General features: G+C 39.5%; 1 long non-coding RNA gene across 1 annotated transcript in view; it reads right to left on the bottom strand.

Annotated features, from left to right (window-relative positions):
* The window catches only part of LOC107498965, a 98,266-nt gene extending 88,808 nt beyond the window's left edge, over positions 1–9,458 (bottom strand). The window contains exon 1 of the long non-coding RNA XR_001594169.2: positions 9,339–9,458. This is a non-coding gene — a long non-coding RNA (uncharacterized LOC107498965). The remainder of the gene's footprint in view (positions 1–9,338) is intronic.
* Between the last annotated feature and the right edge of the window lie 3,644 nt (positions 9,459–13,102).

Genomic DNA, 13,102 nt, shown 5'->3' with positions numbered 1-13,102 from the left:
AGAGAATAGAGATTATATGTAGGAAAGCATTCAAGTCCAAAATTGATTTGTGACTGAGTTTCCTGGGGTTCTAAATAAGGATTATGGCCTCCTGATGTTGAGAGCTTAGCAGTAAGGATGTTTCTGACTGCAAGTAGACCTTGGCACCTTCAACAAATAAGTCAACTTATTATCTCATGCAGAAAAAGAAGTCCAAAGGTAGATACTTCCAAGATATGTTAACGCACGGCTTATCAAATTCACTATTTGATAAGTTCCTCTATTCTGCCATCCTCTCCACATTGGCTTGGACCTCTCTTCATGGCACAAGGTGGTCTCTGCAGTTCCCAGCATCACTCCAGGTACCACGGCAACTGGCAGAACAAGACGGACTGTTTCCTCCTGGGGTCTCCTTTTAAGAATAAGGAGATCTTTCCCACAAGCTCCCCATCTGTCTTCTCATGGGCTAGCACTAGATCATAACTCACCCTAAACCAATCTGTGACCACGGGAGAGGATTACCAAAACTAACTAGGACATCACTTTTGATTCCCAAAGGGAGAAGTCAACACCCAAAGTCAGGGCTTTGCTAGCAAGTTATAAACAAGACTGGCTTTTGAGCAGGCAATACACAGTGCTAACCGACCACAGCTACTCCCTAAAAACCCTGTTTTGGGAGACAGTGAAGGAAAGGCACTATCTCCCTGTTCAGAACAATGGCTCATCCACAAAGTCTAGAGAAGATGAAGGCTGGGCGTTCTAGGCAGCAGCAGGCCTGGTTTAATAGGCAAGGGTTTGGGGCCGGAGCCATGGTATCTTCATATCCTGCTCCAAAGATCAGGCACTCAGATGTATGAGGAAATGAGAAGCACACAGAAAAGGAAGTTTCAGAGGCCAAAGTAAAGGTCAAAAATCTTTAGAGAAGACTTTTGGACGTAGAGTCAATATTTCTCTGCCTTCCTGGTATAGGGCAAGGTTCCCCCTTTAACCAGGGATGGGGTGTGGAAAGTAGGTCCTTCCCACTGGATGCCTCTTGCCACTCATATAATGCTCAAGACATATACTTAAAGAATTTTTAAATCGATTTACTATTTTCCCACCTGATTTCATAACATGATGTCAGAATGCTTAATACCTCAGTAAAGGTAATGTTTTGGTGAAGGCCACTGTTGCATCTTGCGTCAAAGGCATATAATCTGGGCTCCAAATCAAACTTCATAATCATATGTTGCTGCATTGTCCTTTTAGTAAGGAAATGATGATGATGTTTTGTGAAACCACATCTTTCATTTTGCAGCCACTGTTTTTTACTTTACGATAAGAGGAAATTAAACACAAAAACAGAATGAGTCACTCCACTGCCACCCCTTCCCTTTCGTTTTCCTGCCTGTTTTCCAATTGGAGGTCGCGGCTAGAGGACGTAGATTCTCAAATCAGGCTTAACCAAAAAATACTGAGGAGATGCATTGTCCTTCATTCAATGAGTATTTATTCCAGACACTTCCAGAGAATAAAAAGAAATCTAAATAAGACACGGCCGCGTTGTCTAACTAGGCAGCTACTCAAAATAATAAAATAAAAGTGCATTTATTGGCATGGGAAGATGGTCAGAGTAAATGAAAACATATGAGCATCATTCACTTCGGTGTGTTTACGTGTGTGTGTGTGTGTGTATCCAGTTTTTATGCAGTGCTATTTTAAACGAACACAAACACGTGTTATTCTGTCTGCTAAGGGCTGGTTTGGGTGGTAGGGAAGGGTGTAGATGGTGACCGGAATTATAGAATTTGTGCCGGTAGGAGAATAGTATCTATACTTCTTCTTGCCTACACAAACCAGTGAAATCCATCTTGCCTAAGATTTTAATCAAGTTAAAAGAAAAGTTACAGTTTTAATACCTAGATTGCTTTTGCCTAATATATTTTAACTTTTTACAATGTAAATTATTTGCATAACAAAAAATCTGAAAGGGTATAGTTTCTATCTGCAAGGAGTTCTTCTCTAAGAGACTATAGAAATAAAACTGTGCCGTAAGATATTATAGAGGGTATTAGAGGAGAGATAGAGATGTATATTCGTGGGAGCATAGAGGAAGGAGCCCCAGCTCTACGGAGGTACCCAGAAATGCTCCCCCTAGGATCAGGTTTCTGATTCGGGTTTTAAAGCAAAGTGTCTCAGAAGGAATACCATACGTTAAAGCACAAAGGAGCCTGATGATTCTGTAGGACTGGACCTTGGATGGGTGTATACAGAGACCCACACAGGGAGGAAAGCAGAAGTGGTAGGAAGAAGAGGCTGTAACGGTAGATGGTACCAGATGATGAAAATATGTCTTCAAAAAATGCAGACTTCACCCTAAACACAATGAAGAGTCATTGAAGACTGTATGTTCCTTTAACCAAAAAGTAGACACAATTTTAAAAGTTTTTAATGAAAATTTTTCATAGGCCTAGAACAAAGAAGATCAAGAACTCTTCATAACCAGAAGCTCTGGATCCTTCAAGCTAATTTTTTCAAATTAGAGCCCAGATTGGGGTCTACCAAGAATAAATGTTTCACCAGTCTGAGAATTAGTGAAAGAAATAATATTTAGTGAATTTCACTTAAAAGTAGATCTATTAATTTTTTTTTATGTTTTTGATGTCTTTCTTTCATTAGCAATACAAAAAAATAAAAAAAATGATAATTCTTCTGGGTGCCCCCTAATGTGTTTTTAGTTTCTCATTCATGAAAGAAAGTTTAAGTTTAGGAAATCACTGAACTATAGTCATCTAGTTTTCTTAGATGCTGAAAATAGCCAGAAAAAAGGAAAATAAGCAGAGCCAAAACATAGAAAAAACAAGAGAGAAATCAGGGAGGAAACCCGAATGGTCAAGATAAAATGTGGAGGTGAAAGAGAAACTAATTTAATAACAAGCAAAGCATTTGTTCCTTTTATTTGACTTTAAGAGAGACACAGTCTATCTTTCTTTTAAATCTTTCATGCCAAATATCTAATTGACATGTTCCTATTTTTAGGAGAATCGATTGGGGCCTGAAATACAAGGTACACACATAAATTCCTTTTATGAGATATGTATAGCTGGCCATAAGGAAAATTTGTACCTTTATTCTTCCTTTTTTTTTAATACTGAAAAACCCCCTCAGTAGATTAGGTTGACAATTCTAGCAAGGAGGAAAATAGGATCATGTTCTGACTTGTGGAACACAGAGAAATTGCAGGATATTTGCTGAGAGTTTTACCTTATAATTCACTTTCCCTTCGCATGATCGTTTCTCAGTGTTGTTTTTTTCCCCCCTAGTGCTGTTAACTCACTTGCAAGCGCTTGTTCCTAGTTTCTTTCTTGAGTAGTTTTATTCTCTCCTCCACAGACTTATAAACTCCTGAGGTCTTTTTTGTGTCCATACAGGGCACCCAGGCCCACAGACTCACTGAAGTTTACCTACTTGTCCTTTCCACAAAGAGCAATAAAGAAAATGACCTTTGCCCCATAACCTTCAGCCCTGATTTATAGACTGAGGCATCCCATTAGTGGTTTTATTTTAATCCTATCAATCAATTTTGCTTTGGTAGTTATATCTCAAAGTTAAACATCATAAAGTTAGATTTAATGTTAACTTATTGCTATATAAATGGAAATATCCTTTTTCATATTTCACTTTCCATTTGTGCTGGAACATAATAAAAATTAAATCCATCTGCCTCTAGCACAGGCATGGTATGTTTAGAGACAAGAAGAATAGAAATTATGAGAGAACATTGGGAGAGTTTTGAAAATAAACAGAGATATTCAACTCAGACTTCACCTTTTAAAGAACAAATATCTGTGCTTTGTAAAATCCACTAAATATATTTGTTTTCTCATAAAAATTTAAAGCTATGCGTGTGATTTTGAAATATTCATTTTTTGCCAGTTAAAAAAATATATTGTGTATATCACTATTTTTTCATAATAATTATTTTTAATGAATAACTTATAAACATATTTCACTAGTAATGGTTTTCATAGTCCATAAGTAAGTATTTTTAGCAAAATATATAAATCTCCACTTATTTCTATTCTATCTTTTCTACTCCCCTACCTAAAAATAACTACCATATAAGAATCGTGTGTTTTCTTCTTCTTTGGGGTATATTTTAAGCAGCTAACAATAATCCAATTTCTCAATAATTTGGAACACGTATCAGAAAGATACATAAATTAAGCAGAGAAGCCTCCATTTAAAAAAATATATCACTATCAACACTTCCTAAGTTTAGATTAATAATAACTACCATTTAGTGAATACTTACTACGTAGCAGGCATTGTGCTAAAAATTTTACACATATTTACATATGTACATAAATACAGACATATAATTTTGTCTATTCTTTATAATGACACTACTAGGTAGGTGCTTTTAATGTCCTCATATTACAGATATGGAAACTCAGATTTCCCTGCCTTGATTTAGACGCTTTGGGGATTCCCCATTATAAGTATAAAAACATTATCATCTTAGCCCAGCCTGTAAGGTCTTACGTGATCTCCTCTATGTCTTTTGCCTCACATTTTAGGCCCCTCACTCTCTTCCATCTGACACAATAGACTGGATTCAGCCTTTGTTCCAATTTGGGCTCTTCACACATGCTCTTTCTTCTCCTTGGAAAGTCATCCTTATACTCAACTGGTTCACTCCTGCTCATTATTCAAGACTTCACCTAAATATAACTTCTTATGAGAGAGCTTTCTTGATATGGCAATATGACCCAGATGTCCACTGTTGTTATAAAATCTGATAGCATTTAAAACAATTTTAAATAGAGCTTGCATGAGCTCTGATTGTCTTTCTCTTTCATTATCCTAAGAATATGATGAGGGCAGAGACTATGACATTTTTTTCTATATATGTCATATATTAGGTACTTGATAAAATTCACTGAAAGAGTGAATGAAAGAATGGACAGTTCAATCAAAAGCACAATTCACGAAAAATTCTCTTAATATCATATGTGCATGTGTATGATCGCTAACTGCCAAATAAATCTGCCAACCGCTAACTTAAAAACCAATGCACAGTCAAAGAATATCCGCCATGTTTATGAGGAGCTGAAATGGAATATGGTCATCAGGTCAAGGATGTAATGAAAACAGAGGCAGATCTGCTTCCTCTTTCTCACGGTGTAAACTATGGTAACGACAAATTTACCTGCTAAACTTGTGGTAATAGCACACCCCCTCTTCGTTGAGAAAGACCCCCCTGCAATATAACAGGGCTCTGCCACAGCTGTGAGAAAAGGAGCACATCAGGCCAGTCGGCGTCCCCCAACACCTCTAGCAAGAGCTTCAAAAATGAGCATGAGGTCCCCACTGGGCCACAGAGCCCTCCGTGGGACTGTAAACGTTTATTCACATAAGGTGCATTTCCTCTTTGCCTTGGGAATCACAGCTCTGGGAGGATTTAAGTTTAAGGCTGCTCAATGGCCACTTTCCCAAGTCACATGCAGGAAACCTCTTTACATAACAAGAAAAAGAGTTAAAGGTGCCAACATAAACAGAAATAAACAGAGATGAGAAACGGAGAAATCTCTAGCAGCATTTAAGCCCGTGTCCCCAGCTGTATATGAAGTCAGCTGTATCCCAGGCTTCCTGGTATGTAAGCAAACAAATATTTCTGTTTGATAAAGTTGACTTGAGAAGGTCTTTCTGTTACTTGCAGGCATATGCCCTGACTCATTTATCTTCCCAACCAACTAATGAACATTTCTAATACTAGAAAGCACAAGGCTTGAAGAGACTGTCTCAAGATTTATAGAGAACTGAAAGGTTATTGGTTTGGCTCAGGCTTATGATGAGCTTACTTACAGAGTGTAAAACCCGAAAATACTATCCTAATCATAAAAATCATACCAGCCCATACAAAAGCAGGGAAAGAAGTAAAAAGGGAGGGACCACCCCTTCTAGAGAAGCTTCTGTCCACTGTCCACTGAGGCCTGCTGCTGTTACAGGTGAGGATCCTGCGGATCCAGCCAATGTGTCCCCTGAATGCTCAAGTGACCGACAATTCCACCAGATCAGGCCTGGCTTCTTAGCATCAAGTGTGACCACAGGCCCTGTTGTCTGTTTCAACCTAAGTCTGGGTTGTCACTATTTTAAATCTCGGGAACAGATAATCCTACAGACATCTGACTCTTTGGTAATTCTTATAACTGCTAAAATTTCACATCTGTTTTGTGTGATGGAATTAACTTGGGTGTTACACACCAAGGTTTCTATCTTTGTTGTTCTACAGTGTCCCTCAGTGCCTTAGGAGAGCAGGCAAAAACAATGCAGACAGAATAGAGAAGTTCAATGAGACTCTAAGTAGAATTTTCTTTTCTTTTTTTTTTTTTTAACTCATAGCATAAGCCACAGTCTCAAAGCCAAGTATGGGCTCGTCAACAAGTGTGGGCTTTTGACAGAGAATTCTGTGTCTGTTTTTAAATGTTTTTTGTTATTCCAAGGTCTTGATTTTCCAAAGAGGAAAGGACATAGGTCCTATTAATTGCTAACAGAGAGTATATACTAATAAGGCAGGTGCTGATACTTCTGATTTGAACCAAGCCTTGTTAATGATCTTTTTGTTTTCATTTGGCCAATAGAAAATGGCAAAGATGTTTGATTAGTTGTGCAGATTCACATAACTTTACAATCACAAGCTTTCTCTACAATTTTAAGTCTTAGGTATCTCAACGTTTTCTCCCTTTCTGTACATCAGAGATTTAAAATCTATATTACTCTGCATGAAGTATTTACTCTGTGCCTAGCCACTTTATTCTTCCTGGAAGTTTCCTCAAATTTATCTTCTAATTCTTTTATTGAATGTTTTAATAAACATTTTTAATTTCTAAGAGTTCTTCTTTTGTCCTCTGAATTGTCTTTCTCATGCCATTCCCAATCCCTCCTGCGAGGATACCTATTGGAATTTGTGTCTCTCTTTTGTTCTTTGCCCTGTATTTCCTCAGAGACATTCTGAGTGTTTGCGTCCCACTGATGGAGTGCTAACTCTAATGCATGGTGACCCCTGACTCCCTGTTCATATTTGAGTATAAGGCACCAATAAGCCAGTTGGAGGTTCTGTTAACTTCATCAAAGTTTTTCCAATGGCTTTAACTTGCGTTAGGGTCATAACTAAGTGGACAGGTCATCGTGCCAGTGTCCCTAATGACACCATTTGGAGGTCATTTGCGGGGGTGGGGGAGCGCTGTCCAATTTATTTAGAGAAAAAACTTCCAATCTTCCAAATGGGGGTTAGAGGAAGTCGTGCCGGCACTATGCGCATGGTGGCAGTTGAGCGTTCCACATACAGACTTCCTCCCCAGCCCTGCATCTCTGAGCCAAGACCCTCTCTGGACTCTGCCATCCATGCGAATCGACTTTCTTTTTTCTCTTTTCTCTTCTGAGCCTTTCTGGACTTCGGCTTCCCTGCCACATCGGGGAAAACGCTGCTCAAAATTCTCACCTTGAGAATTTCGTTGAACTCTCTCGTCTCCCCACGTCACCTCTCTCGTTCTTTCCTGTAAATTTGTGTAAATTTATTCTCTGGTAATTATCTTATTATAAGATCGAGGGAGAAGTGATAAATGCTGGCTTTATAGGCAGAGGTCTCTTCTGAGTCCCTGGTTGCAGTCGGGGGGTCCAGCCTGCCTTTTGGACTTCCCAGTTATATAAGCCAATAAATTCTAGTTTATTTAACTAGTGTGAGTTGGATTTCCATCACTTAAAAAGACAACTAATACCAAGTTTTACATAGCTACCTTCACACTCACAACCATCCCTCTGAAGACCTCAATTCTAGCATTTTTTTCTAAAAATAAAGGCAAGACCCACTATCTTTCAGACTCAGCCAGATTTGCTCCAACCTTTTTTTTATCCTCTTCCATCTATTTTCCTTCAATAGCCATAACACCTGATATATTTTGTCGGCGAGTGTGCGGTTATTCATAAAGCATTGCTTTACAATTTACCGCAAATATTTCCCACTTTCTGACACACCCCAGTTTCTATTCAAGACACTTATGTCCTGGTGTGCTACTTTTTTCTTTGACTAAACAATCTATCTGTGTGAAGATGAGACAGCAAATTCCTCAAATCCTGAGTATAGGAGAAAATATTCTCTGTGCTGCTAAATTTGCAAACCTAAATGTGATGAGGCAGCAAATATTACGTGTTTCATGAAAATAGCGAAGGGAAGTAAGTCTTTGGACAATTAACTGTGGGAACCTACCAGTCAACTGCCTAAAAAAATAAGCATCTTAAAGACTTCGTAGGGTTGGCTTTTATGCCATCTTAAATATATTCCGAGAATCACAGTGACAAGATTGGCTCACAGACAAATTAGTTTTGCAGTTCTATAGTAAAATTATCCTGCAAATGAAAAGCCCATGACTTGGGTTATAAAGCTAGCGCAAGCTGATGTTTGGGCCATCTAACTGCTGACATTTTCACAGGTGCTCAAGAGACGTGAACATGGAGGCTAATCTGGAACCATAAGCAGGACACACACACAGTCGGTGTCCCTTTACTAGTCACTAGGGAAGCTTTACAGCTTATAAAAAGGCGTGATTTGTACCCTATTTACATAGGCAATTCTCAGTTGCAGAATCACAAGAAGTTAGAATCAGGAAGTACACAATAGATCACCTAGTAGAGTCCCTTGAATCTGAGGCTCAGAAAGAAAAATAAAGGTTCACCTAAGATTTCACAGCTAGTGCATGATACAGCCAAGAGGAGATCCCAGTTGCCCTGGGATCTGGAGCCACCTTCCTACTTCTTTTCTGTGAACTGTTCCTTTACCATAATAACCCACAGATTTGCTTCGACCTCCAGCTGTGGTTCAGTGGTGAAAGCACTAGATCCAAGGTTCAAGGAACTAGATTTAAGTCCTGGCATTGACACTTTCTAAATTTGGGATTTTGGTTAAAATCCATAACCTTCACAAGTTCTGTTTTTCACATCTTCCTCCGTTCCTCTGTGTCACTGGGCTATTATTAGCATTAAATGAAGTGACACATAAAGCACTTTGTAAACTATAAATTGTTTTGCAGATACAAGGTATAATAATTGTAATAAAATTGAAGTAGTGGTTGAAAGGAAAAACAAATCATAGTGATCCTCAGTGACTATTCCATACCTTTCTCCCCATAGCCTTGAGTTAGTTTTTCTACAAAGAGTTTTTTCCATATCTACAAGTGGTTTACATCCCAAAAGACACCAAAGGAACAGACTTCAGGAGGTAATGTTAAGTCAGCATATTATGCTTATTAAACGAAGTTATGGTGCATTTGGGAGATGGTGACATTTAGAATGCCTTGGGCTGCCAGGAAGTTCTTACTCACAGAGACTGAAACAACTCCAGCTGTGGTCTGTTATGGTCCCAGCTCAGCTTCTCTGCAGTTCTTTGGGATCTGCCCTTCTCCACATGCTGGCTTCTTCCTCTGATGGCTGCAGCATTTCCAGGTGCCACATTCTGAAAGGATAAAACGCAGAGGTTAACAAGGTCTGCTTCTGCAATGTCGCCTACTTAACACTGGAGAAGCTTTCCCAGAACCCCCCAGCAGACTATCTCCTTCTATCTCTTTGGCCTGAAATGGATGCCATGGAATGACCCCCGAATGGCTTACGGTAAACAGAATGCATTTGCCTGAGTCAAGGCCAGGGCCAACCTTCCTTAGGCTTAGGTTGCATGGTGGAGGGGTAGATACTTGAGCAACATTTGGAAAGAGATTCAGAGAATTCTGATGCCATCCCTTTCTCACTGTTCTGAGTCTTGGTCACTAGTTTTGCCTTCCAGGCACCAATTATCGATAAAGGCAATGGCCCTGATAGAGGCAGAGGGGAAACTGACTGTTTATCAATACCAGTTTTGTCTCCAGCCAGTCAATTCTAGAACGGCGGGGAGGACCTAGAAATTACATCGGTTTGAGTTTGGTCGGCATTCTGTTTCTCTGCTGTGTATCACCTCACACAATGATGTCAGAGAAGCCATGGCGGGAAACAGAAGTGCAAGCTACACACAATTATGATAAGTTTAATAGAGAAAACAGATTTTTGGAAATTTAGAAGGAAGACCAGCATCAGCTAGGAAGAAGAGGAAAATAATTCTCTGAAATAGAGAAATCATGCGACACACCTGAGAATGACGTAGAAATCTGACTGAGCTCATGGGCAAAGTCAGGAAAAAGCAGGAAACCAAAGAGCAAGGTTGGCAGGATAGTCCAATTGGAAGGTAAAAGACATTCACCTTCCAAACAAGTTTAAGGAAACTGTGAGAGCCAAGGAAATACACTGGAGAGCTAGATTTAGCTTTTGGCTGCCTGTCTATGACTGTTAGAGGAGTTGAGAATTATTTGAAAATATCTAATTTCTAATATCCAAATACAGGGACATTTGCAGAAGTCTGAAGTTTAATGATTTTTTTCTAAAACATTTCTACCCTTTATTTTTAAAAAGTTAAGTAAACAAACACTTCCGCATATTCAAAACTAATTCTATTTGGTTCTATTTCACCTGTATGGATTATTTTGCATATAATATCAAATATAAAAAGTTCTGTAAATTACTATCCCCGAAAGTTTTGTTTCCAAGACATCATCAGCATAAGCAAAATAGCTCATATTCCTCAAGATTCTTTTATTTAAGTTAAATTTAACTGGGTAACATTAGTTAATAACATCATATAAAGTTCAGGTATACGTCTCTATAATATGGCATTTGTATACTCTATTGTGTGTTCACCACCCTGAATCTAGTCTCCTTCCATCACCACGTATTTGACCCCTTCTACCCTCTTTCAGTAAGATTCTTAAATGCCCAAGAAACTCAATCGTATTCTTTATTTCTACTCAAGTGGTATTGGATCCAGCAAAAATGTAGCATGCTTCTTTTTCGTTCAGTGTATCAGAGATGGCCTCTGTCCCTCTCTCTCTTAAGCAGTGTGAGCTGGATGTACCAACCATAGCCGAACAAGGAGGCGTTAGTAATTTCCTGTCCTTTGACACAGGGTTTTGTGTCACAGCCATCGTGCTGCTGATCATCCCGTACTTCGGCTTTGCAGTCTCTCTTGTTGTCATCCCATTCTCACCCCCAACTTGAAGTACCATGAAAGGCACATGATGTCACTCTTTCAACCATGTCAAGAGACCAGAGAGATAACTACATAAATGCCAAAATAATTCGGCGTCCATTAATGCGTGGAGACAGGACAAATGCACCTGAATTTATTTTTGACTGGCGAAAGCTCTGACCACGTTCGGCAGTGTGAACGCTCACACACACGCAAACTCAGTGCAAACACCGGCAGTAGCTTTGATTTGTTTCTACGGTTTCAAATCACGGCGGGTGACGTCCACGATGCAGCTTACAGTGATGCCTTCTGCTGAAACTCTGGGCACAACACCCTATTCCTTAGGCTCCTTTTACGAAATACTATCACAAAAGCCAGCGATTCTGATTTTCTGATTTTTGCTTTTTTTAGTCACTACTTTAAGAAATAATGTAAGTTCTTGTTCTTTCTTTGATCACGGTTTAGAGAGAAAAAGAGTTCAGCTCTGGTTGATATCTTCAATGAGAAAGAAAAGAAATGTAAGTTTTGAGTTTTGAGAATAAAATTTTAGGCCTCCTTTTATGTTACCTGGCTGATTCTCTTGACTCAATATTTATCATCACTAATATCTAATGAGATCTTGATAAGCCTACTCCAGTCTTTTATTTGGATTGTATTTTGCTATGCAAACCATCCACTTTGGTCAGTTAAAAAATATTTAAATGGGACACTTGGTATGTTAAATAAATTAGGCTACACCTAAGAAATTTAAGAAGTCACAAAGTTAGATGTATTCATTATAATGAGGGTAATAAAGAAAAAAAGGTAAAAAGAATTTCTGAATTCTAGACCCACCCCTTCCTGACACAGTAAATTTGTGAGAGATATTAGCAGAATGGATACACTGCAAAAATATACACTTTATTTTATAAGGTTCTGACTAGAAACTCCTTACAAAACTCCCACACTTATTGGTGGGTTGAACAGTGTCTCCCAAAACTTCACGTCCACCCAAAACTTTGGAACATGACCTGTTTTGTTTTGTTTTGTTTTGTTTTTTTTGGAAATAACGTCTTTGCAGATGTACTTAGTTCCATGAGGTAAGGTGTCAGAGCCCCAAATCCAATCACTGGTGACCGTATAAGGAAAAGACAGACATACGTGGAGACATACAAGGAAGAAGGCCACTTGACAACAGAGGCCAATAGTGGAGTGACGTGGCCACACGCCAAGTGAACACCAAGGATCTCCAGCAACCACCAGAAGCTACGAGACAGGCAGAGCCTTCAGAAGGAGCCAACCCTGCCACACTCCTTGATTTCCTAGGACGACTTTGTACTTTGGTTCAGGGGCCGACAGAAACTAATACACCTTGCTGGGGACTGAACCCAGTGTATGCCATAAGGATTTTGTTTGCCCACGTTTCTAAAGCCTAGACTAAAATTTGGCTCTCTTCCCTTCGCCTACATCCTACCCTAGCCATCAAGGTCTTCCACCCTCACAGAGGCACAGAGGTCAGACCAACCCCAATAAAAAAGTTTCTTCCTGAAGTCTTGCCCACAGCCAGCCTAGCAATCCATCCACTCTCTCTTTCCCACTGAATCCCACACTGACCCTTAATAAGAGATTGAGGATCCCTTCGAAGCCAGAAGCTCCACCCATCCCAAGGCCTTCTTAAAGAGACCCGCTGCATGGGGCTTCAGAGAAAGGAGCAATACTAAACACTAGCCAAACCCTTTGGCACTGGAGTTAGCAGCCTGCAAACTGGGTACTCATTCTGCTCATAACTGTAATAAATAATAAAGGGTTATGAAGATAGGTCTCGATTTTAAAACTTCAAACATGGCCCCGCCAGTAGGGGTGGTAGCATCAAAATGCAAAGTGGTGATCATGACTCATCACAGGGGTGAACCTGCTCCACAAAACAGCCACCAAGTGTCAGAGGGGGAGGTAAGAGAACTCAAAGTGAAGACCTCGTTGAATGTTTGTGTCTAGTTACCAGTGAGGGAACAAGTAAGTCAAGAGGACAGACGTGGGTGTATTGTGGGTCGTGATGGC

This window comes from Rousettus aegyptiacus, unplaced genomic scaffold, assembly GCF_014176215.1.
Source record: "Rousettus aegyptiacus isolate mRouAeg1 unplaced genomic scaffold, mRouAeg1.p scaffold_m13_p_18, whole genome shotgun sequence".
Lineage (NCBI taxonomy): Eukaryota > Metazoa > Chordata > Mammalia > Chiroptera > Pteropodidae > Rousettus > Rousettus aegyptiacus.
This window is presented reverse-complemented; position numbering and strand designations above follow the sequence as displayed.